We start from the raw sequence: 25190 nt of genomic DNA on the forward strand, positions 1-25190 counted from the left end.
AGGAGAATCCGTATAGGTGTTCGAGTGTTCGATCCGTAATGCGCAAGAAATGGTATGTAAACCCCGTATTTACATATCTGCCACTGTGCAGGAGAATCCGTATAGGTGTTCGAGTGTTCGAACCGTAGTGCGCAAGAAATGGTACGGAAACCCCGTATTTACATATCTGCCACTGTGCAGGAGAATCCGTATAGGGGTTCGAGTGTTCGAACCGTAATGCGCAAGAAATGGTATGTAAACCCCGTATTTACATATCTGCCACTGTGCAGGAGAATCCGTATAGGTGTTCGAGTGTTCGAACCGTAATGCGCAAGAAATGGTACGGAAACCCCGTATTTACATATCTGCCACTGTGTAGGAGAATCCGTATAGGTGTTCGAGTGTTCGAACCGTAATGCGCAGGAAATGGTATGTAAACCCCGTATTTACATATCTGCCACTGTGTAGGAGAATCTGTATAGGTATTCGAGTGTTCGAACCGTAATACGCAAGAAATGGTATGTAAACCCCGTATTTACATATCTGCCACTGTGCAGGAGAATCCGTATAGGTGTTCGAGTGTTCGAACCGTATTGCCCAAGAAATGGTTTGTAAACGCCGTATTTACATATCTGCCACTGTGCAGGAGAATCCGTATAGGTGTTTGAGTGTTCGAACCGTAATGCGCAAAAAATGGTATGTAAACCCCGTATTTACATATCTTGCACTGTGCAGGAGAATCCGTATAGGTGTTCGAGTGTTCGATCCGTAATGCGCAAGAAATGGTATGTAAACCCCGTATTTACATATCTGCCACTGTGCAGGGGAATCCATATAGGTGTTCGAGTGTTCGAACCGTAGTGTGCAAGAAATGGTACGGAAACCCCGTATTTACATATCTGCCACTGTGCAGGAGAATCCGTATAGGTGTTCGAGTGTTCGAACCCTAATGCATGAGAAATGGTAAGTAAACGCCGTATTTACATTTCTGCCACTGTGCAGGAGAATCCGTATAAGTGTTCGATTGTTCGAACCGTATTGCGCAAGAAATGGTATGTAAACCCCGTATTTACATATCTGCCACTGTGTAGGAGAATCTGTATAGGTATTCGAGTGTTCGAACCGTAATACGCAAGAAATGGTATGTAAACCCCGTATTTACATATCTGCCACTGTGCAGGAGAATCCGTATAGGTGTACGAGTGTTCGAACCGTATTGCGCAAGAAATGGTTTGTAAACCCCGTATTTTCATATCTGCCACTGTGCAGGAGAATCCGTATAGGTGTTCGAGTGTACGAACCGTAATGCGCAAGAAATGGTACGGAAACCCCGTATTTACATATCTGCCACTGTGCCGGAGAATCCGTATAGGTGTTCGAGTGTTCGAACCGTAATGCGCAAGAAATGGTATGTAAACCCCGTATTTACATATCTGCCACTGTGCAGGAGAATCCGTATAGGTGTTCGATTGTTCGAACCGTTTTGCCCAAGAAATGGTTTGTAAACGCCGTATTTACATATCTGCCACTGTGCAGGAGAATCCGTATAGGTGTTCGAGTGTTCGAACCGTAATGCGCAAGAAATGGTATGTAAACCCCGTATTTACATATCTGCCACTATGCAGGAGAATCCGTATAGGTGTTCGAGTGTTCGAACCGTAATGCGCAAGAAATGGTACGGAAACCTCGTATTTACATATCAGCCACTGTGCAGGAGAATCCGTATAGGTGTTCGAGTGTCCGAACCGTAATGCGCAAGAAATGGTATGTAAAGCCCGTATTTACATATCTGCCACTGTGCAGGAGAATCCGTATAGGTGTTCGATTGTTCGAACCGTATTGCCCAAGAAATGGTTTGTAAACGCCGTATTTACATATCTTCCACTGTGCAGGAGAATCCGTATAGGTGTTCGAGTGTTCGAACCGTAATGCGCAAGAAATGGTCTGTAAACCCCGTATTTACATATCTGCCACTGTGCAGGAGAATCCGTGTAGGTGTTCGATTGTTTGAACCGTATTGCCCAAGAAATGGTTTGTAAACGCCGTATTTGCATATCTGCCACTGTGCAGGAGAATCCGTATAGGTGTTCGAGTGTTCGAACCGTAATGCGGAAGAAATGGTATGTAAACCCCGTATTTACATATCTGCCACTGTGCAGGAGAATCCGTATAGGTGTTCGAGTGTTCGAACCGTAATGCGCAAGAAATGGAACGGAAACCCCGTATTTACATATCTGCCACTGTGCAGGAGAATCCGTATAGGTGTTCGAGTGTTCGAACCGTAATGCGCAAGAAATGGTATGTAAACCCCGTATTTACATATCTGCCACTGTGCAGGAGAATCCGTATAGGTGTTCGACTGTTCGAACCGTATTGCCCAAGAAATGGTTTGAAAACGCCGTATTTACATATCTGCCACTGTGCAGGAGAATCCGTATAGGTGTTCGAGTGTTCGATCCGTAATGCGCAAGAAATGGTATGTAAACCCCGTATTTACATATCTGCCACTGTGCAGGAGAATCCGTATAGGTGTTCGAGTGTTCGAACCGTAGTGCGCAAGAAATGGTACGGAAACCCCGTATTTACATATCTGCCACTGTGCAGGAGAATCCGTATAGGGGTTCGAGTGTTCGAACCGTAATGCGCAAGAAATGGTATGTAAACCCCGTATTTACATATCTGCCACTGTGCAGGAGAATCCGTATAGGTGTTCGAGTGTTCGAACCGTAATGCGCAAGAAATGGTACGGAAACCCCGTATTTACATATCTGCCACTGTGTAGGAGAATCCGTATAGGTGTTCGAGTGTTCGAACCGTAATGCGCAAGAAATGGTATGTAAACCCCGTATTTACATATCTGCCACTGTGCAGGCGAATCCGTATAGGTGTTCGATTGTTCGAACCGTATTGCCCAAGAAATGGTTCGTAAACGCCGTATTTACATATCTGCCACTATGCTGGAGAATCCGTATAGGTGTTCGAGTGTTCGAACCGTAATGCGCAAGAAATGGTATGTAAACCACGTATTTACATATCTGCCACTGTGCAGGAGAATCCGTATAGGTGTTCGAGTGTTCGAATCGTATTGCGCAAGAATTGGTATGTAGACCCCGTATTTACATATCTGCCACTGTACAGGAGAATCCGTATAGGTGTTCGAGTGTCCGAACCGTATTGCGCAAGAAATGGTATGTAAACCCCGTATTTACATATCAACCACTGTGCTGGAGAATCCGCATAGGTGTTCGAGTGTTCGAACAGTAATTCGCCCGAAATGGTATGTAAAACCCGTATTTGCATATCTGCCACTGTGCAGGAGAAACCGTATAGGTGTTCGAGTGTTCGAACCGTAATGCGCAAGAAATGGTGCGGAAACCCCGTATTTACATATCTGCCACTGTGCAGGAGAATCCGTATAGGTGTTCGAGTGTTCGAACCGTATTGCGCAAGAAATGGTATGTAAACCCCGTATTTACATATCTGCCACTGTGCAGGAGAATCTGTATAGGTATTCGAGTGCTCGAACCGTAATGCGCAAGAAATGGTATGTAAACCCCGTATTTACATATCTGCCACTGTGCAGGAGAATCCGTATAGGTGTACGAGTGTTCGAACCGTATTGCGCAAGAAATGGTTTGTAAACCCCGTATTTACATATCTGCCACTGTGCAGGAGAATCCGTATAGGTGTTCGAGTGTTCGAACCGCAATGCGCAAGAAACGGTACGGAAACCCCGTATTCACATATCTGCCACTGTGCAGGAGAATCCGTATAGGTGTTCGAGTGTTCGAACCGTAATGCGCAAGAAATGGTATGTAAACCCCGTATTTACATATCTGCCACTGTGCAGGAGAATCCGTATAGGTGTTCGAGTGTTCGAACCGTATTGCCCAAGAAATGGTTTGTAAACGCCGTATTTACATATCTGCCACTGTGCAGGAGAATCCGTATAGGTGTTTGAGTGTTCGAACCGTAATGCGCAAAAAATGGTATGTAAACCCCGTATTTACATATCTTGCACTGTGCAGGAGAATCCGTATAGGTGTTCGAGTGTTCGAACCGTATTGCGCAAGAAATGGTATGTAAACCCCGTATTTACATATCTCCAACTGTGCAGGAGAATCCGTATAGGTGTTCGAGTGTTCGAACCGTAATTCGCCCGAAATGGTATGTAAAACCCGTATTTACATATCTGCCACTGTGCAGGAGAATCCGTATAGGTGTTCGAGTGTTCGAACCCTAATGCATGAGAAATGGTAAGTAAACGCCGTATTTACATTTCTGCCACTGTGCAGGAGAATCCGTATAAGTGTTCGATTGTTCGAACCGTATTGCGCAAGAAATGGTATGTGAACCCCGTATTTACATATCTGCCACTGTGTAGGAGAATCTGTATAGGTATTCGAGTGTTCGAACCGTAATACGCATGAAATGGTATGTAAACCCCGTATTTACATATCTGCCACTGTGCAGGAGAATCCGTATAGGTGTACGAGTGTTCGAACCGTATTGCGCAAGAAATGGTTTGTAAACCCCGTATTTTCATATCTGCCACTGTGTAGGAGAATCCGTATAGGTGTTCGAGTGTACGAACCGTAATGCGCAAGAAATGGTACGGAAACCCCGTATTTACATATCTGCCACTGTGCCGGAGAATCCGTATAGGTGTTCGAGTGTTCGAACCGTAATGCGCAAGAAATGGTATGTAAACCCCGTATTTACATATCTGCCACTGTGCAGGAGAATCCGTATAGGTGTTCGATTGTTCGAACCGTATTGCCCAAGAAATGGTTTGTAAACGCCGTATTTACATATCTGCCACTGTGCAGGAGAATCCGTATAGGTGTTCGAGTGTTCGAACCGTAATGCGCAAGAAATGGTATGTAAACCCCGTATTTACATATCTGCCACTATGCAGGAGAATCCGTATAGGTGTTCGAGTGTTCGAACCGTAATGCGCAAGAAATGGTACGGAAACCTCGTATTTACATATCTGCCACTGTGCAGGAGAATCCGTATAGGTGTTCGAGTGTTCGAACCGTAATGCGCAAGAAATGGTATGTAAAGCCCGTATTTACATATCTGCCACTGTGCAGGAGAATCCGTATAGGTGTTCGATTGTTCGAACCGTATTGCCCAAGAAATGGTTTGTAAACGCCGTATTTACATATCTGCCACTGTGCAGGAGAATCCGTATAGGTGTTCTAGTGTTCGAACCGTAATGCGCAAGAAATGGTCTGTAAACCCCGTATTTACATATCTGCCACTGTGCAGGAGAATCCGTGTAGGTGTTCGATTGTTTGAACCGTATTGCCCAAGAAATGGTTTGTAAACGCCGTATTTGCATATCTGCCACTGTGCAGGAGAATCCGTATAGGTGTTCGAGTGTTCGAACCGTAATGCGCAAGAAATGGTATGTAAACCCCGTATTTACATATCTGCCACTGTGCAGGAGAATCCGTATAGGTGTTCGAGTGTTCGAACCGTAATGCGCAAGAAATGGAACGGAAACCCCGTATTTACATATCTGCCACTGTGCAGGAGAATCCGTATAGGTGTTCGAGTGTTCGAACCGTAATGCGCAAGAAATGGTATGTAAACCCCGTATTTACATATCTGCCACTGTGCAGGAGAATCCGTATAGGTGTTCGACTGTTCGAACCGTATTGCCCAAGAAATGGTTTGAAAACGCCGTATTTACATATCTGCCACTGTGCAGGAGAATCCGTATAGGTGTTCGAGTGTTCGATCCGTAATGCGCAAGAAATGGTATGTAAACCCCGTATTTACATATCTGCCACTGTGCAGGAGAATCCGTATAGGTGTTCGAGTGTTCGAACCGTAGTGCGCAAGAAATGGTACGGAAACCCCGTATTTACATATCTGCCACTGTGCAGGAGAATCCGTATAGGTGTTCGAGTGTTCGAACCGTAATGCGCAAGAAATGGTATGTAAACCCCGTATTTACATATCTGCCACTGTGCAGGGAGAATCCGTATAGGTGTTCGAGTGTTCGAACCGTAATGCGCAAGAAATGGTATGGAAACCCCGTATTTACATATCTGCCACTGTGTAGGAGAATCCGTATAGGTGTTCGAGTGTTCGAACCGTAATGCGCAAGAAATGGTATGTAAACCCCGTATTTACATATCTGCCACTGTGTAGGAGAATCTGTATAGGTATTCGAGTGTTCGAACCGTAATACGCAAGAAATGGTATGTAAACCCCGTATTTACATATCTGCCACTGTGCAGGAGAATCCGTATAGGTGTACGAGTGTTCGAACCGTATTGCGCAAGAAATGGTATGTAAACCCCGTATTTACATATCTGCCACTGTGTAGGAGAATCTGTATAGGTATTCGAGTGTTCGAACCGTAATACGCAAGAAATGGTAAGTAAACCCCGTATTTACATATCTGCCACTGTGCAGGAGAATCCGTATAGGTGTACGAGTGTTCGAACCGTATTGCGCAAGAAATGGTTTGTAAACCCCGTATTTTCATATCTGCCACTGTGCAGGAGAATCCGTATAGGTGTTCGAGTGTACGAACCGTAATGCGCAAGAAATGGTACGGAAACCCCGTATTTACATATCTGCCACTGTGCCGGAGAATCCGTATAGGTGTTCGAGTGTTCGAACCGTAATGCGCAAGAAATGGTATGTAAACCCCGTATTTACATATCTGCCACTGTGCAGGAGAATCCGTATAGGTGTTCGATTGTTCGAACCGTTTTGCCCAAGAAATGGTTTGTAAACGCCGTATTTACATATCTGCCACTGTGCAGGAGAATCCGTATAGGTGTTCGAGGGTTCGAACCGTAATGCGCAAGAAATGGTATGTAAACCCCGTATTTACATATCTGCCACTATGCAGGAGAATCCGTATAGGTGTTCGAGTGTTCGAACCGTAATGCGCAAGAAATGGTACGGAAACCTCGTATTTACATATCTGCCACTGTGCAGGAGAATCCGTATAGGTGTTCGAGTGTTCGAACCGTAATGCGCAAGAAATGGTATGTAAACCCCGTATTTACATATCTGCCACTGTGCAGGAGAATCCGTATAGGTGTTCGATTGTTCGAACCGTATTGCCCAAGAAATGGTTTGTAAACGCCGTATTTACATATCTGCCACTGTGCAGGAGAATCCGTATAGGTGTTCGAGTGTTCGAACCGTAATGCGCAAGAAATGGTCTGTAAACCCCGTATTTACATATCTGCCACTGTGCAGGAGAATCCGTGTAGGTGTTCGATTGTTTGAACCGTATTGCCCAAGAAATGGTTTGTAAACGCCGTATTTGCATATCTGCCACTGTGCAGGAGAATCCGTATAGGTGTTCGAGTGTTCGAACCGTAATGCGCAAGAAATGGTATGTAAACCCCGTATTTACATATCTGCCACTGTGCAGGAGAATCCGTATAGGTGTTCGAGTGTTCGAACCGTAATGCGCAAGAAATGGAACGGAAACCCCGTATTTACATATCTGCCACTGTGCAGGAGAATCCGTATAGGTGTTCGAGTGTTCGAACCGTAATGCGCAAGAAATGGTATGTAAACCCCGTATTTACATATCTGCCACTGTGCAGGAGAATCCGTATAGGTGTTCGACTGTTCGAACCGTATTGCCCAAGAAATGGTTTGAAAACGCCGTATTTACATATCTGCCACTGTGCAGGAGAATCCGTATAGGTGTTCGAGTGTTCGATCCGTAATGCGCAAGAAATGGTATGTAAACCCCGTATTTACATATCTGCCACTGTGCAGGAGAATCCGTATAGGTGTTCGAGTGTTCGAACCGTAGTGCGCAAGAAATGGTACGGAAACCCCGTATTTACATATCTGCCACTGTGCAGGAGAATCCGTATAGGGGTTCGAGTGTTCGAACCGTAATGCGCAAGAAATGGTATGTAAACCCCGTATTTACATATCTGCCACTGTGCAGGAGAATCCGTATAGGTGTTCGAGTGTTCGAACCGTAATGCGCAAGAAATGGTACGGAAACCCCGTATTTACATATCTGCCACTGTGTAGGAGAATCCGTATAGGTGTTCGAGTGTTCGAACCGTAATGCGCAAGAAATGGTATGTAAACCCCGTATTTACATATCTGCCACTGTGCAGGCGAATCCGTATAGGTGTTCGATTGTTCGAACCGTATTGCCCAAGAAATGGTTTGTAAACGCCGTATTTACATATCTGCCACTATGCTGGAGAATCCGTATAGGTGTTCGAGTGTTCGAACCGTAATGCGCAAGAAATGGTATGTAAACCACGTATTTATATATCTGCCACTGTGCAGGAGAATCCGTATAGGTGTTCGAGTGTTCGAATCGTATTGCGCAAGAATTGGTATGTAGACCCCGTATTTACAAATCTGCCACTGTAAAGGAGAATCCGTATAGGTGTTCGAGTGTCCGAACCGTATTGCGCAAGAAATGGTATGTAAACCCCGTATTTACATATCAACCACTGTGCTGGAGAATCCGCATAGGTGTTCGAGTGTTCGAACAGTAATTCGCCCGAAATGGTATGTAAAACCCGTATTTGCATATCTGCCACTGTGCAGGAGAATCCGTATAGGTGTTCGAGTGTTCGAACCGTAATGCGCAAGAAATGGTGCGGAAACCCCGTATTTACATATCTGCCACTGTGCAGGAGAATCCGTATAGGTGTTCGAGTGTTCGAACCGTATTGCGCAAGAAATGGTATGTAAACCCCGTATTTACATATCTGCCACTGTGCAGGAGAATCCGTATAGGTATTCGAGTGTTCGAACCGTAATGCGCAAGAAATGGTATGTAAACCCCGTATTTACATATCTGCCACTGTGCAGGAGAATCCGTATAGGTGTACGAGTGTTCGAACCGTATTGCGCAAGAAATGGTTTGTAAACCCCGTATTTTCATATCTGCCACTGTGCAGGAGAATCCGTATAGGTGTTCGAGTGTTCGAACCGCAATGCGCAAGAAACGGTACGGAAACCCGTATTCACATATCTGCCACTGTGCAGGAGAATCCGTATAGGTGTTCGAGTGTTCGAACCGTAATGCGCAAGAAATGGTATGTAAACCCCGTATTTACATATCTGCCACTGTGCAGGAGAATCCGTATAGGTGTTCGAGTGTTCGAACCGTATTGCCCAAGAAATGGTTTGTAAACGCCGTATTTACATATCTGCCACTGTGCAGGAGAATCCGTATAGGTGTTTGAGTGTTCGAACCGTAATGCGCAAAAAATGGTATGTAAACCCCGTATTTACATATCTTGCACTGTGCAGGAGAATCCGTATAGGTGTTCGAGTGTTCGAACCGTATTGCGCAAGAAATGGTATGTAAACCCCGTATTTACATATCTCCAACTGTGCAGGAGAATCCGTATAGGTGTTCGAGTGTTCGAACCGTAATTCGCCCGAAATGGTATGTAAAACCCGTATTTACATATCTGCCACTGTGCAGGAGAATCCGTATAGGTGTTCGAGTGTTCGAACCCTAATGCATGAGAAATGGTAAGTAAACGCCGTATTTACATTTCTGCCACTATGCAGGAGAATCCGTATAAGTGTTCGATTGTTCGAACCGTATTGCGCAAGAAATGGTATGTAAACCCCGTATTTACATATCTGCCACTGTGTAGGAGAATCTGTATAGGTATTCGAGTGTTCGAACCGTAATACGCATGAAATGGTATGTAAACCCCGTATTTACATATCTGCCACTGTGCAGAAGAATCCGTATAGGTGTACGAGTGTTCGAACCGTATTGCGCAAGAAATGGTTTGTAAACCCCGTATTTTCATATCTGCCACTGTGCAGGAGAATCCGTATAGGTGTTCGAGTGTACGAACCGTAATGCGCAAGAAATGGTACGGAAACCCCGTATTTACATATCTGCCACTGTGCCGGAGAATCCGTATAGGTGTTCGAGTGTTCGAACCGTAATGCGCAAGAAATGGTATGTAAACCCCGTATTTACATATCTGCCACTGTGCAGGAGAATCCGTATAGGTGTTCGATTGTTCGAACCGTATTGCCCAAGAAATGGTTTGTAAACGCCGTATTTACATATCTGCCACTGTGCAGGAGAATCCGTATAGGTGTTCGAGTGTTCGAACCGTAATGCGCAAGAAATGGTATGTAAACCCCGTATTTACATATCTGCCACTATGCAGGAGAATCCGTATAGGTGTTCGAGTGTTCGAACCGTAATGCGCAAGAAATGGTACGGAAACCTCGTATTTACATATCTGCCACTGTGCAGGAGAATCCGTATAGGTGTTCGAGTGTTCGAACCGTAATGCGCAAGAAATGGTATGTAAAGCCCGTATTTACATATCTGCCACTGTGCAGGAGAATCCGTATAGGTGTTCGATTGTTCGAACCGTATTGCCCAAGAAATGGTTTGTAAACGCCGTATTTACATATCTGCCACTGTGCAGGAGAATCCGTATAGGTGTTCGAGTGTTCGAACCGTAATGCGCAAGAAATGGTCTGTAAACCCCGTATTTACATATCTGCCACTGTGCAGGAGAATCCGTGTAGGTGTTCGATTGTTTGAACCGTATTGCCCAAGAAATGGTTTGTAAACGCCGTATTTGCATATCTGCCACTGTGCAGGAGAATCCGTATAGGTGTTCGAGTGTTCGAACCGTAATGCGCAAGAAATGGTATGTAAACCCCGTATTTACATATCTGCCACTGTGCAGGAGAATCCGTATAGGTGTTCGAGTGTTCGAACCGTAATGCGCAAGAAATGGAACGGAAACCCCGTATTTACATATCTGCCACTGTGCAGGAGAATCCGTATAGGTGTTCGAGTGTTCGAACCGTAATGCGCAAGAAATGGTATGTAAACCCCGTATTTACATATCTGCCACTGTGCAGGAGAATCCGTATAGGTGTTCGACTGTTCGAACCGTATTGCCCAAGAAATCGTTTGAAAACGCCGTATTTACATATCTGCCACTGTGCAGGAGAATCCGTATAGGTGTTCGAGTGTTCGATCCGTAATGCGCAAGAAATGGTATGTAAACCCCGTATTTACATATCTGCCACTGTGCAGGAGAATCCGTATAGGTGTTCGAGTGTTCGAACCGTAGTGCGCAAGAAATGGTACGGAAACCCCGTATTTACATATCTGCCACTGTGCAGGAGAATCCGTATAGGTGTTCGAGTGTTCGAACCGTAATGCGCAAGAAATGGTATGTAAACCCCGTATTTACATATCTGCCACTGTGCAGGGAGAATCCGTATAGGTGTTCGAGTGTTCGAACCGTAATGCGCAAGAAATGGTATGTAAACCACGTATTTACATATCTGCCACTGTGCAGGAGAATCTGTATAGGTGTTCGAGTGTTCGAATCGTATTGCGCAAGAATTGGTATGTAGACCCCGTATTTACATATCTGCCACTGTACAGGAGAATCCGTATAGGTGTTCGAGTGTCCGAACCGTATTGCGCAAGAAATGGTATGTAAACCCCGTATTTACATATCAACCACTGTGCTGGAGAATCCGCATAGGTGTTCGAGTGTTTGAACAGTAATTCGCCCGAAATGGTATGTAAAACCCGTATTTACATATCTGCCACTGTGCAGGAGAATCCGTATAGGTGTTCGAGTGTTCGAACCCTAATGCATGAGAAGTGGTAAGTAAACGCCGTATTTGCATATCTGCCACTGTGCAGGAGAATCCGTATAGGTGTTCAAGTGTTCGAACCGTATTGCGCAAGAAATGGTATGTAAACCCCGTATTTACATATCTGCCACTGTGCAGGAGAATCCGTATAGGTATTCGAGTGTTCGAACCGTAATGCGCAAGAAATGGTATGTAAACCCCGTATTTACATATCTACCACTGTGTAGGAGAATCCGTATAGGTGTTCGAGTGTTCGAACCGTAATTCGCCCGAAATGGTATGTAAAACCCGTATTTACATATCTGCCACTGTGCAGGAGAATCCGTATAGGTGTTCGAGTGTTCGAACCCTAATGCGCAAGAAATGGTATGTAAACCCTGTATTTACATATCTGCCACTGTGCAGGAGAATCCGTATAGGTGTTCGAGTGTTCGAACCGTATTGCGCAAGAAATGGTATGTAAACCCCGTATTTACATATCTGCCACTGTGCAGGAGAATCCGTATAGGTGTTCGATTGTTCGAACCGTATTGCGCAAGAAATGGTATGTAAACCCCGTATTTACATATCTGCCACTGTGCAGGAGAATCCGTATAGGTGTTCGAGTGTTCGAACCGTAATGCGCAACATATGGTATGTAAACCCCGTATTTACATATCTGCCACTGTGCAGGAGAATCCGTATAGGTGTTCGAGTGTTCGAACCGTAATGCGCAAGAAATGGTATGTAAACCCCGTATTTACATATCTGCCACTGTGCAGGAGAATCCGTATAGGTGTTCGAGTGTTCGAACTGTAATGCGCAAGAAATGGTACGGAAACCCCGTATTTACATATCTGCCACTGTGCTGGAGAATCCGTATAGGTGTTCGAGTGTTCGAACCGTATTGCGCAAGAAATGGTATGTAAACCCCGTATTTACATATCTGCCACTGTGCAGGAGAATCCGTATAGGTGTTCGATTGTTCGAACCGTATTGCGCAAGAAATGGTATGTAAACCCCGTATTTACATATCTGCCACTGTGCAGGAGAATCCGTATAGGTGTTCGAGTGTTCGAACCGTAATGCGCAAGAAATGGTATGTAAACCCCGTATTTACATATCTGCCACTGTGCAGGAGAATCCGTATAGGTGTTCGAGTGTTCGAACCGTAATGCGCAAGAAATGGTATGTAAACCCCGTATTTACATATCTGCCACTGTGCAGGAGAATCCGTATAGGTGTTCGAGTGTTCGAACTGTAATGCGCAAGAAATGGTACGGAAACCCCGTATTTACATATCTGCCACTGTGCTGGAGAATCCGTATAGGTGTTCGAGTGTTCGAACCGTATTGCGCAAGAAATGGTATGTAAACCCCGTATTTACATATCTGCCACTGTGCAGGAGAATCCGTATAGGTGTTCGAGTGTTCGAACCGTAATGCGCAAGAAATGGTATGTAAAACCCGTATTTACATATCCGCCACTGTGCAGGAGAATCCGTATAGGTGTTCGAGTGTTCGAACCGTAATGCGCAAGAAATGGTACGGAAACCCCGTATTTACATATCTGCCACTGTGTAGGAGAATCCGTATAGGTGTTCGAGTGTTCGAACCGTAATGCGCAAGAAATGGTTTGTAAACCCCGTATTTACATATCTGCCACTGTGCGGGAGAATCCGTATACGAATTCGAGTGTTCGAACCGTAATGCGCAAGAAATGGTACGAAAATCCCGTATTTACATATCTGCCACTGTGCAGGAGAATCCGTATAGGTGTTCGAGTGTTCGAACCGTAATGCGCAAGAAATGGTATGTAAACCCCGTATTTACATATCTGCCACTGTGCAGGAGAATCCGTATAGGTGTTCGAGTGTTCGAACAGTAATGCGCAAGAAATGGTACGGAAACCCCGTATTTACATATCTGCCACTGTGCAGGAGAATCCGTATAGGTGTTCGAGTGTTCGAACCGTAATGCGCAAGAAATGGTACGGAAACCCCGTATTTACATATCTGCCACTGTGCAGGAGAATCCGTATAGGTGTTCGAGTGTTCGAACCGTATTGCGCAAGAAATGGTATGTAAACCCCGTATTTACATATCTGCCACTGTGCAGGAGAATCCGTATAGGTGTTCGAGTGTTCGAACCGTATTGCGCAAGAAATGGTATGTAAACCCCGTATTTACATATCTGCCACTGTGCAGGAGAATCCGTATAGGTATTCGAGTGTTCGAACCGTAATGCGCAAGAAATGGTATGTAAACCCCGTATTTACATATCTGCCACTGTGCAGGAGAATCCGTATAGGTGTACGAGTGTTCGAACCGTACTGCGCAAGAAATGGTTTGTAAACCCCGTATTTACATATCTGCCACTGTGCAGGAGAATCCGTATAGGTTTTCGAGTGTTCGAACCGCAATGCGCGAGAAACGGTACGGAAACCCCGTATTCACATATCTGCCACTGTGCAGGAGAATCCGTATAGGTGTTCGAGTGTTCTAACCGTAATGCGCAAGAAATGGTATGTAAACCCCGTATTTACATATCTGCCACTGTGCAGGAGAATCCGTATAGGTGTTCGAGTGTTCGAACCGTATTGCCCAAGAAATGGTTTGTAAACGCCGTATTTACATATCTGCCACTGTGCAGGAGAATCCGTATAGGTGTTTGAGTGTTCGAACCGTAATGCGCAAGAAATGGTATGTAAACCCCGTATTTACATATGTTCCACTATGCAGGAGAATCCGTATAGGTGTTCGAGTGTTCGAACCGTATTGCGCAAGAAATGGTATGTAAACCCCGTATTTACATATCTACCACTGTGCAGGAGAATCCGTATAGGTGTTCGAGTGTTCGAACCGTAATTCGCCCGAAATGGTATGTAAAACCCGTATTTACATATCTGCCACTGTGCAGGAGAATCCGTATAGGTGTTCGAGTGTTCGAACCCTAATGCGCAAGAAATGGTATGTAAACCCTGTATTTACATATCTGCCACTGTGCAGGAAAATCCGTATAGGTGTTCGAGTGTTCGAACCGTATTGCGCAAGAAATGGTATGTAAACCCCGTATTTACATATCTGCCACTGTGCAGGAGAATCCGTATAGGTGTTCGATTGTTCGAACCGTATTGCGCAAGAAATGGTATGTAAACCCCGTATTTACATATCTGCCACTGTGCAGGAGAATCCGTATAGGTGTTCGAGTGTTCGAACCGTAATGCGCAAGAAATGGTATGTAAACCCCGTATTTACATATCTGCCACTGTGCAGGAGAATCCGTATAGGTGTTCGAGTGTTCGAACTGTAATGCGCAAGAAATGGTACGGAAACCCCATATTTACATATCTGCCACTGTGCTGGAGAATCCGTATAGGTGTTCGAGTGTTCGAACCGTATTGCGCAAGAAATGGTATGTAAACCCCGTATTTACATATCTGCCACTGTGCAGGAGAATCCGTATAGGTGTTCGAGTGTTCGAACCGTAATGCGCAAGAAATGGTATGCAAACCCCGTATTTACATATCTGCCACTGTGCAGGAGAATCCGTATAGGTGTTCGAGTGTTCGAACCGTAATGCGCAAGAAATGGTATGTAAACCCCGTATTTACATATCCGCCACTGTGCAGGAGAATCCGTATAGGTGTTCGAGTGTTCGAACCGTAATGCGCAAGAAATGGTACGGAAACCCCGTATTTACATATCTGCCACTGTGTAGGAGAATCCGTATAGGTGTTCGAGTGTTCGAACCGTAATGCGCAAGAAATGGTTTGTAAACCCCGTATTTACATATCTGCCACTGTGCGGGAGAATCCGTATACGAATTCGAGTGTTCGAACCGTAATGCGCAAGAAATGGTACGGAAATCCCGTATTTACATATCTGCCACTGTGCAGGAGAATCCGTATAGGTGTTCGAGTGTTCGAACCGTAATGCGCAAGAAATGGTATGTAAACCCCGTATTTACATATCTGCCACTGTGCAGGAGAATCCGTATAGGTGTTCGAGTGTTCGAACAGTAATGCGCAAGAAATGGTATGGAAACCCCGTATTTACATATCTGCCACTGTGCAGGAGAATCCGTATAGGTGTTCGAGTGTTCGAACCGTAATGCGCAAGAAATGGTACGGAAACCCCGTATTTACATATCTGCCACTGTGCAGGAGAATCCGTATAGGTGTTCGAGTGTTCGAACCGTATTGCGCAAGAAATGGTATGTAAACCCCGTATTTACATATCTGCCACTGTGCAGGAGAATCCGTATAGGTGTTCGAGTGTTCGAACCGTATTGCGCAAGAAATGGTATGTAAACCCCGTATTTACATATCTGCCACTGTGCAGGAGAATCCGTATAGGTATTCGAGTGTTCGAACCGTAATGCGCAAGAAATGGTATGTAAACCCCGTATTTACATATCTGCCACTGTGCAGGAGAATCCGTATAGGTGTACGAGTGTTCGAACCGTACTGCGCAAGAAATGGTTTGTAAACCCCGTATTTACATATCTGCCACTGTGCAGGAGAATCCGTATAGGTTTTCGAGTGTTCGAACCGCAATGCGCGAGAAACGGTACGGAAACCCCGTATTCACATATCTGCCACTGTGCAGGAGAATCCGTATAGGTGTTCGAGTGTTCTAACCGTAATGCGCAAGAAATGGTATGTAAACCCCGTATTTACATATCTGCCACTGTGCAGGAGAATCCGTATAGGTGTTCGAGTGTTCGAACCGTATTGCCCAAGAAATGGTTTGTAAACGCTGTATTTACATATCTGCCACTGTGCAGGAGAATCCGTATAGGTGTTTGAGTGTTCGAACCGTAATGCGCAAGAAATGGTATGTAAACCCCGTATTTACATATGTTCCACTATGCAGGAGAATCCGTATAGGTGTTCGAGTGTTCGAACCGTATTGCGCAAGAAATGGTATGTAAACCCCGTATTTACATATCTACCACTGTGCAGGAGAATCCGTATAGGTGTTCGAGTGTTCGAACCGTAATTCGCCCGAAATGGTATGTAAAACCCGTATTTACATATCTGCCACTGTGCAGGAGAATCCGTATAGGTGTTCGAGTGTTCGAACCCTAATGCGCAAGAAATGGTATGTAAACCCTGTATTTACATATCTGCCACTGTGCAGGAGAATCCGTATAGGTGTTCGAGTGTTCGAACCGTATTGCGCAAGAAATGGTATGTAAACCCCGTATTTACATATCTGCCACTGTGCAGGAGAATCCGTATAGGTGTTCGAGTGTTCGAACTGTAATGCGCAAGAAATGGTACGGAAACCCCGTATTTACATATCTGCCACTGTGCTGGAGAATCCGTATAGGTGTTCGAGTGTTCGAACCGTATTGCGCAAGAAATGGTATGTAAACCCCGTATTTACATATCTGCCACTGTGCAGGAGAATCCGTATAGGTGTTCGAGTGTTCGAACCGTAATGCGCAAGAAATGGTATGCAAACCCCGTATTTACATATCTGCCACTGTGCAGGAGAATCCGTATAGGTGTTCGAGTGTTCGAACCGTAATGCGCAAGAAATGGTATGTAAACCCCGTATTTACATATCCGCCACTGTGCAGGAGAATCCGTATAGGTGTTCGAGTGTTCGAACCGTAATGCGCAAGAAATGGTACGGAAACCCCGTATTTACATATCTGCCACTGTGTAGGAGAATCCGTATAGGTGTTCGAGTGTTCGAACCGTAATGCGCAAGAAATGGTTTGTAAACCCCGTATTTACATATCTGCAACTGTGCGGGAGAATCCGTATACGAATTCGAGTGTTCGAACCGTAATGCGCAAGAAATGGTACGGAAATCCCGTATTTACATATCTGCCACTGTGCAGGAGAATCCGTATAGGTGTTCGAGTGTTCGAACCGTAATGCGCAAGAAATGGTATGTAAACCCCGTATTTACATATCTGCCACTGTGCAGGAGAATCCGTATAGGTGTTCGAGTGTTCGAACAGTAATGCGCAAGAAATGGTACGGAAACCCCGTATTTACATATCTGCCACTGTGCAGGAGAATCCGTATAGGTGTTCGAGTGTTCGAACCGTAATGCGCAAGAAATGGTACGGAAACCCCGTATTTACATATCTGCCACTGTGCAGGAGAATCCGTATAGGTGTTCGAGTGTTCGAACCGTATTGCGCAAGAAATGGTATGTAAACCCCGTATTTACATATCTGCCACTGTGCAGGAGAATCCGTATAGGTGTTCGAGTGTTCGAACCGTATTGCGCAAGAAATGGTATGTAAACCCCGTATTTACATATCTGCCACTGTGCAGGAGAATCCGTATAGGTATTCGAGTGTTCGAACCGTAATGCGCAAGAAATGGTAAGTAAACCCCGTATTTACATATCTGCCACTGTGCAGGAGAATCCGTATAGGTGTACGAGTGTTCGAACCGTACTGCGCAAGAAATGGTTTGTAAACCCCGTATTTACATATCTGCCACTGTGCAGGAGAATCCGTATAGGTTTTCGAGTGTTCGAACCGCAATGCGCGAGAAACGGTACGGAAACCCCGTATTCACATATCTGCCACTGTGCAGGAGAATCCGTATAGGTGTTCGAGTGTTCTAACCGTAATGCGCAAGAAATGGTATGTAAAGCCCGTATTTACATATCTGCCACTGTGCAGGAGAATCCGTATAGGTGTTCGAGTGTTCGAACCGTATTGCCCAAGAAATGGTTTGTAAACGCCATATTTACGTATCTGCCACTGTGCAGGAGAATCCGTATAGGTGTTTGAGTGTTCGAACCGTAATGCGCAAGAAATGGTATGTAAACCCCGTATTTACATATGTTCCACTATGCAGGAGAATCCGTATAGGTGTTCGAGTGTTCGAACCGTATTGCGCAAGAAATGGTATGTAAACCCCGTATTTACATATCTACCACTGTGCAGGAGAATCCGTATAGGTGTTCGAGTGTTCGAACCGTAATTCGCCCGAAATGGTATGTAAAACCCGTATTTACATATCTGCCACTGTGCAGGAGAATCCGTATAGGTGTTCGAGTGTTCGAACCCTAATGCGCAAGAAATGGTATGTAAACCCTGTATTTACATATCTGCCACTGTGCAGGAGAATCCGTATAGGTGTTCGAGTGTTCGAACCGTATTGCGCAAGAAATGGTATGTAAACCCCGTATTTACATATCTGCCACTGTGCAGGAGAATCCGTATAGGTGTTCGATTGTTCGAACCGTATTGCGCAAGAAATGGTATGTAAACCCCGTATTTACATATCTGCCACTGTGCAGGAGAATCCGTATAGGTGTTCGAGTGTTCGAACCGTAATGCGCAAGAAATGGTATGTAAACCCCGTATTTACATATCTGCCACTGTGCAGGAGAATCCGTATAGGTGTTCGAGTGTTCGAACCGTAATGCGCAAGAAATGGTATGTAAACCCCGTATTTACATATCTGCCACTGTGCAGGAGAATCCGTATAGGTGTTCGAGTGTTCGAACTGTAATGCGCAAGAAATGGTACGGAAACCCCGTATTTACATATCTGCCACTGTGCTGGAGAATCCGTATAGGTGTTCGAGTGTTCGAACCGTATTGCGCAAGAAATGGTATGTAAACCCCGTATTTACATATCTGCCACTGTGCAGGAGAATCCGTATAGGTGTTCGATTGTTCGAACCGTATTGCGCAAGAAATGGTATGTAAACCCCGTATTTACATATCTGCCACTGTGCAGGAGAATCCGTATAGGTGTTCGAGTGTTCGAACCGTAATGCGCAAGAAATGGTATGTAAACCCCGTATTTACATATCTGCCACTGTGCAGGAGAATCCGTATAGGTGTTCGAGTGTTCGAACCGTAATGCGCAAGAAATGGTATGTAAACCCCGTATTTACATATCTGCCACTGTGCAGGAGAATCCGTATAGGTGTTCGAGTGTTCGAACTGTAATGCGCAAGAAATGGTACGGAAACCCCGTATTTACATATCTGCCACTGTGCTGGAGAATCCGTATAGGTGTTCGAGTGTTCGAACCGTATTGCGCAAGAAATGGTATGTAAACCCCGTATTTACATATCTGCCACTGTGCAGGAGAATCCGTATAGGTGTTCGAGTGTTCGAACCGTAATGCGCAAGAAATGGTATGCAAACCCCGTATTTACATATCTGCCACTGTGCAGGAGAATCCGTATAGGTGTTCGAGTGTTCGAACCGTAATGCGCAAGAAATGGTATGTAAAACCCGTATTTACATATCCGCCACTGTGCAGGAGAATCCGTATAGGTGTTCGAGTGTTCGAACCGTAATGCGCAAGAAATGGTACGGAAACCCCGTATTTACATATCTGCCACTGTGTAGGAGAATCCGTATAGGTGTTCGAGTGTTCGAACCGTAATGCGCAAGAAATGGTTTGTAAACCCCGTATTTACATATCTGCCACTGTGCGGGAGAATCCGTATACGAATTCGAGTGTTCGAACCGTAATGCGCAAGAAATGGTACGGAAATCCCGTATTTACATATCTGCCACTGTGCAGGAGAATCCGTATAGGTGTTCGAGTGTTCGAACCGTAATGCGCAAGAAATGGTATGTAAACCCCGTATTTACATATCTGCCACTGTGCAGGAGAATCCGTATTGGTGTTCGAGTGTTCGAACAGTAATGCGCAAGAAATGGTACGGAAACCCCGTATTTACATATCTGCCACTGTGCAGGAGAATCCGTATAGGTGTTCGAGTGTTCGAACCGTATTGCGCAAGAAATGGTATGTAAACCCCGTATTTACATATCTGCCACTGTGCAGGAGAATCCGTATAGGTGTTCGAGTGTTCGAACCGTATTGCGCAAGAAATGGTATGTAAACCCCGTATTTACATATCTGCCACTGTGCAGGAGAATCCGTATAGGTATTCGAGTGTTCGAACCGTAATGCGCAAGAAATGGTATGTAAACCCCGTATTTACATATCTGCCACTGTGCAGGAGAATCCGTATAGGTGTACGAGTGTTCGAACCGTACTGCGCAAGAAATGGTTTGTAAACCCCGTATTTACATATCTGCCACTGTGCAGGAGAATCCGTATAGGTTTTCGAGTGTTCGAACCGCAATGCGCGAGAAACGGTACGGAAACCCCGTATTCACATATCTGCCACTGTGCAGGAGAATCCGTATAGGTGTTCGAGTGTTCTAACCGTAATGCGCAAGAAATGGTATGTAAACCCCGTATTTACATATCTGCCACTGTGCAGGAGAATCCGTATAGGTGTTCGAGTGTTCGAACCGTATTGCCCAAGAAATGGTTTGTAAACGCTGTATTTACATATCTGCCACTGTGCAGGAGAATCCGTATAGGTGTTTGAGTGTTCGAACCGTAATGCGCAAGAAATGGTATGTAAACCCCGTATTTACATATGTTCCACTATGCAGGAGAATCCGTATAGGTGTTCGAGTGTTCGAACCGTATTGCGCAAGAAATGGTATGTAAACCCCGTATTTACATATCTACCACTGTGCAGGAGAATCCGTATAGGTGTTCGAGTGTTCGAACCGTAATTCGCCCGAAATGGTATGTAAAACCCGTATTTACATATCTGCCACTGTGCAGGAGAATCCGTATAGGTGTTCGAGTGTTCGAACCCTAATGCGCAAGAAATGGTATGTAAACCCTGTATTTACATATCTGCCACTGTGCAGGAGAATCCGTATAGGTGTTCGAGTGTTCGAACCGTATTGCGCAAGAAATGGTATGTAAACCCCGTATTTACATATCTGCCACTGTGCAGGAGAATCCGTATAGGTGTTCGAGTGTTCGAACTGTAATGCGCAAGAAATGGTACGGAAACCCCGTATTTACATATCTGCCACTGTGCTGGAGAATCCGTATAGGTGTTCGAGTGTTCGAACCGTATTGCGCAAGAAATGGTATGTAAACCCCGTATTTACATATCTGCCACTGTGCAGGAGAATCCGTATAGGTGTTCGAGTGTTCGAACCGTAATGCGCAAGAAATGGTATGCAAACCCCGTATTTACATATCTGCCACTGTGCAGGAGAATCCGTATAGGTGTTCGAGTGTTCGAACCGTAATGCGCAAGAAATGGTATGTAAACCCCGTATTTACATATCCGCCACTGTGCAGGAGAATCCGTATAGGTGTTCGAGTGTTCGAACCGTAATGCGCAAGAAATGGTACGGAAACCCCGTATTTACATATCTGCCACTGTGTAGGAGAATCCGTATAGGTGTTCGAGTGTTCGAACCGTAATGCGCAAGAAATGGTTTGTAAACCCCGTATTTACATATCTGCCACTGTGCGGGAGAATCCGTATACGAATTCGAGTGTTCGAACCGTAATGCGCAAGAAATGGTACGGAAATCCCGTATTTACATATCTGCCACTGTGCAGGAGAATCCGTATAGGTGTTCGAGTGTTCGAACCGTAATGCGCAAGAAATGGTATGTAAACCCCGTATTTACATATCTGCCACTGTGCAGGAGAATCCGTATAGGTGTTCGAGTGTTCGAACAGTAATGCGCAAGAAATGGTACGGAAACCCCGTATTTACATATCTGCCACTGTGCAGGAGAATCCGTATAGGTGTTCGAGTGTTCGAACCGTAATGCGCAAGAAATGGTACGGAAACCCCGTATTTACATATCTGCCACTGTGCAGGAGAATCCGTATAGGTGTTCGAGTGTTCGAACCGTATTGCGCAAGAAATGGTATGTAAACCCCGTATTTACATATCTGCCACTGTGCAGGAGAATCCGTATAGGTGTTCGAGTGTTCGAACCGTATTGCGCAAGAAATGGTATGTAAACCCCGTATTTACATATCTGCCACTGTGCAGGAGAATCCGTATAGGTATTCGAGTGTTCGAACCGTAATGCGCAAGAAATGGTATGTAAACCCCGTATTTACATATCTGCCACTGTGCAGGAGAATCCGTATAGGTGTACGAGTGTTCGAACCGTACTGCGCAAGAAATGGTTTGTAAACCCCGTATTTACATATCTGCCACTGTGCAGGAGAATCCGTATAGGTTTTCGAGTGTTCGAACCGCAATGCGCGAGAAACGGTACGGAAACCCCGTATTCACATATCTGCCACTGTGCAGGAGAATCCGTATAGGTGTTCGAGTGTTCTAACCGTAATGCGCAAGAAATGGTATGTAAACCCCGTATTTACATATCTGCCACTGTGCAGGAGAATCCGTATAGGTGTTCGAGTGTTCGAACCGTATTGCCCAAGAAATGGTTTGTAAACGCCGTATTTACATATCTGCCACTGTGCAGGAGAATCCGTATAGGTGTTTGAGTGTTCGAACCGTAATGCACAAGAAATGGTATGTAAACCCCGTATTTACATATGTTCCACTATGCAGGAGAATCCGTATAGGTGTTCGAGTGTTCGAACCGTATTGCGCAAGAAATGGTATGTAAACCCCGTATTTACATATCTACCACTGTGCAGGAGAATCCGTATAGGTGTTCGAGTGTTCGAACCGTAATTCGCCCGAAATGGTATGTAAAACCCGTATTTACATATCTGCCACTGTGCAGGAGAATCCGTATAGGTGTTCGAGTGTTCGAACCCTAATGCGCAAGAAATGGTATGTAAACCCTGTATTTACATATCTGCCACTGTGCAGGAGAATCCGTATAGGTGTTCGAGTGTTCGAACCGTATTGCGCAAGAAATGGTATGTAAACCCCGTATTTACATATCTGCCACTGTGCAGGAGAATCCGTATAGGTGTTCGATTGTTCGAACCGTATTGCGCAAGAAATGGTATGTAAACCCCGTATTTACATATCTGCCACTGTGCAGGAGAATCCGTATAGGTGTTCGAGTGTTCGAACCGTAATGCGCAAGAAATGGTATGTAAACCCCGTATTTACATATCTGCCACTGTGCAGGAGAATCCGTATAGGTGTTCGAGTGTTCGAACCGTAATGCGCAAGAAATGGTATGTAAACCCCGTATTTACATATCTGCCACTGTGCAGGAGAATCCGTATAGGTGTTCGAGTGTTCGAACTGTAATGCGCAAGAAATGGTACGGAAACCCCGTATTTACATATCTGCCACTGTGCTGGAGAATCCGTATAGGTGTTCGAGTGTTCGAACCGTATTGCGCAAGAAATGGTATGTAAACCCCGTATTTACATATCTGCCACTGTGCAGGAGAATCCGTATAGGTGTTCGATTGTTCGAACCGTATTGCGCAAGAAATGGTATGTAAACCCCGTATTTACATATCTGCCACTGTGCAGGAGAATCCGTATAGGTGTTCGAGTGTTCGAACCGTAATGCGCAAGAAATGGTATGTAAACCCCGTATTTACATATCTGCCACTGTGCAGGAGAATCCGAATAGGTGTTCGAGTGTTCGAACCGTAATGCGCAAGAAATGGTATGTAAACCCCGTATTTACATATCTGCCACTGTGCAGGAGAATCCGTATAGGTGTTCGAGTGTTCGAACTGTAATGCGCAAGAAATGGTACGGAAACCCCGTATTTACATATCTGCCACTGTGCTGGAGAATCCGTATAGGTGTTCGAGTGTTCGAACCGTATTGCGCAAGAAATGGTATGTAAACCCCGTATTTACATATCTGCCACTGTGCAAGAGAATCCGTATAGGTGTTCGAGTGTTCGAACCGTAATGCGCAAGAAATGGTATGCAAACCCCGTATTTACATATCTGCCACTGTGCAGGAGAATCCGTATAGGTGTTCGAGTGTTCGAACCGTAATGCGCAAGAAATGGTATGTAAAACCCGTATTTACATATCCGCCACTGTGCAGGAGAATCCGTATAGGTGTTCGAGTGTTCGAACCGTAATGCGCAAGAAATGGTACGGAAACCCCGTATTTACATATCTGCCACTGTGTAGGAGAATCCGTATAGGTGTTCGAGTGTTCGAACCGTAATGCGCAAGAAATGGTTTGTAAACCCCGTATTTACATATCTGCCACTGTGCGGGAGAATCCGTATACGAATTCGAGTGTTCGAACCGTAATGCGCAAGAAATGGTACGGAAATCCCGTATTTACATATCTGCCACTATGCAGGAGAATCCGTATAGGTGTTCGAGTGTTCGAACCGTAATGCGCAAGAAATGGTATGTAAACCCCGTATTTACATATCTGCCACTGTGCAGGAGAATCCGTATAGGTGTTCGAGTGTTCGAACAGTAATGCGCAAGAAATGGTACGGAAACCCCGTATTTACATATCTGCCACTGTGCAGGAGAATCCGTATAGGTGTTCGAGTGTTCGAACCGTAATGCGCAAGAAATGGTACGGAAACCCCGTATTTACATATCTGCCACTGTGCAGGAGAATCCGTATAGGTGTTCGAGTGTTCGAACCGTATTGCGCAAGAAATGGTATGTAAACCCCGTATTTACATATCTGCCACTGTGCAGGAGAATCCGTATAGGTGTTCGAGTGTTCGAACCGTATTGCGCAAGAAATGGTATGTAAACCCCGTATTTACATATCTGCCACTGTGCAGGAGAATCCGTATAGGTATTCGAGTGTTCGAACCGTAATGCGCAAGAAATGGTATGTAAACCCCGTATTTACATATCTGCCACTGTGCAG

The sequence above is a fragment of the Camellia sinensis genome, chromosome 14 (assembly GCF_055761805.1).
Source record: "Camellia sinensis isolate YWXY chromosome 14, ASM5576180v1, whole genome shotgun sequence".
NCBI lineage: Eukaryota > Viridiplantae > Streptophyta > Magnoliopsida > Ericales > Theaceae > Camellia > Camellia sinensis.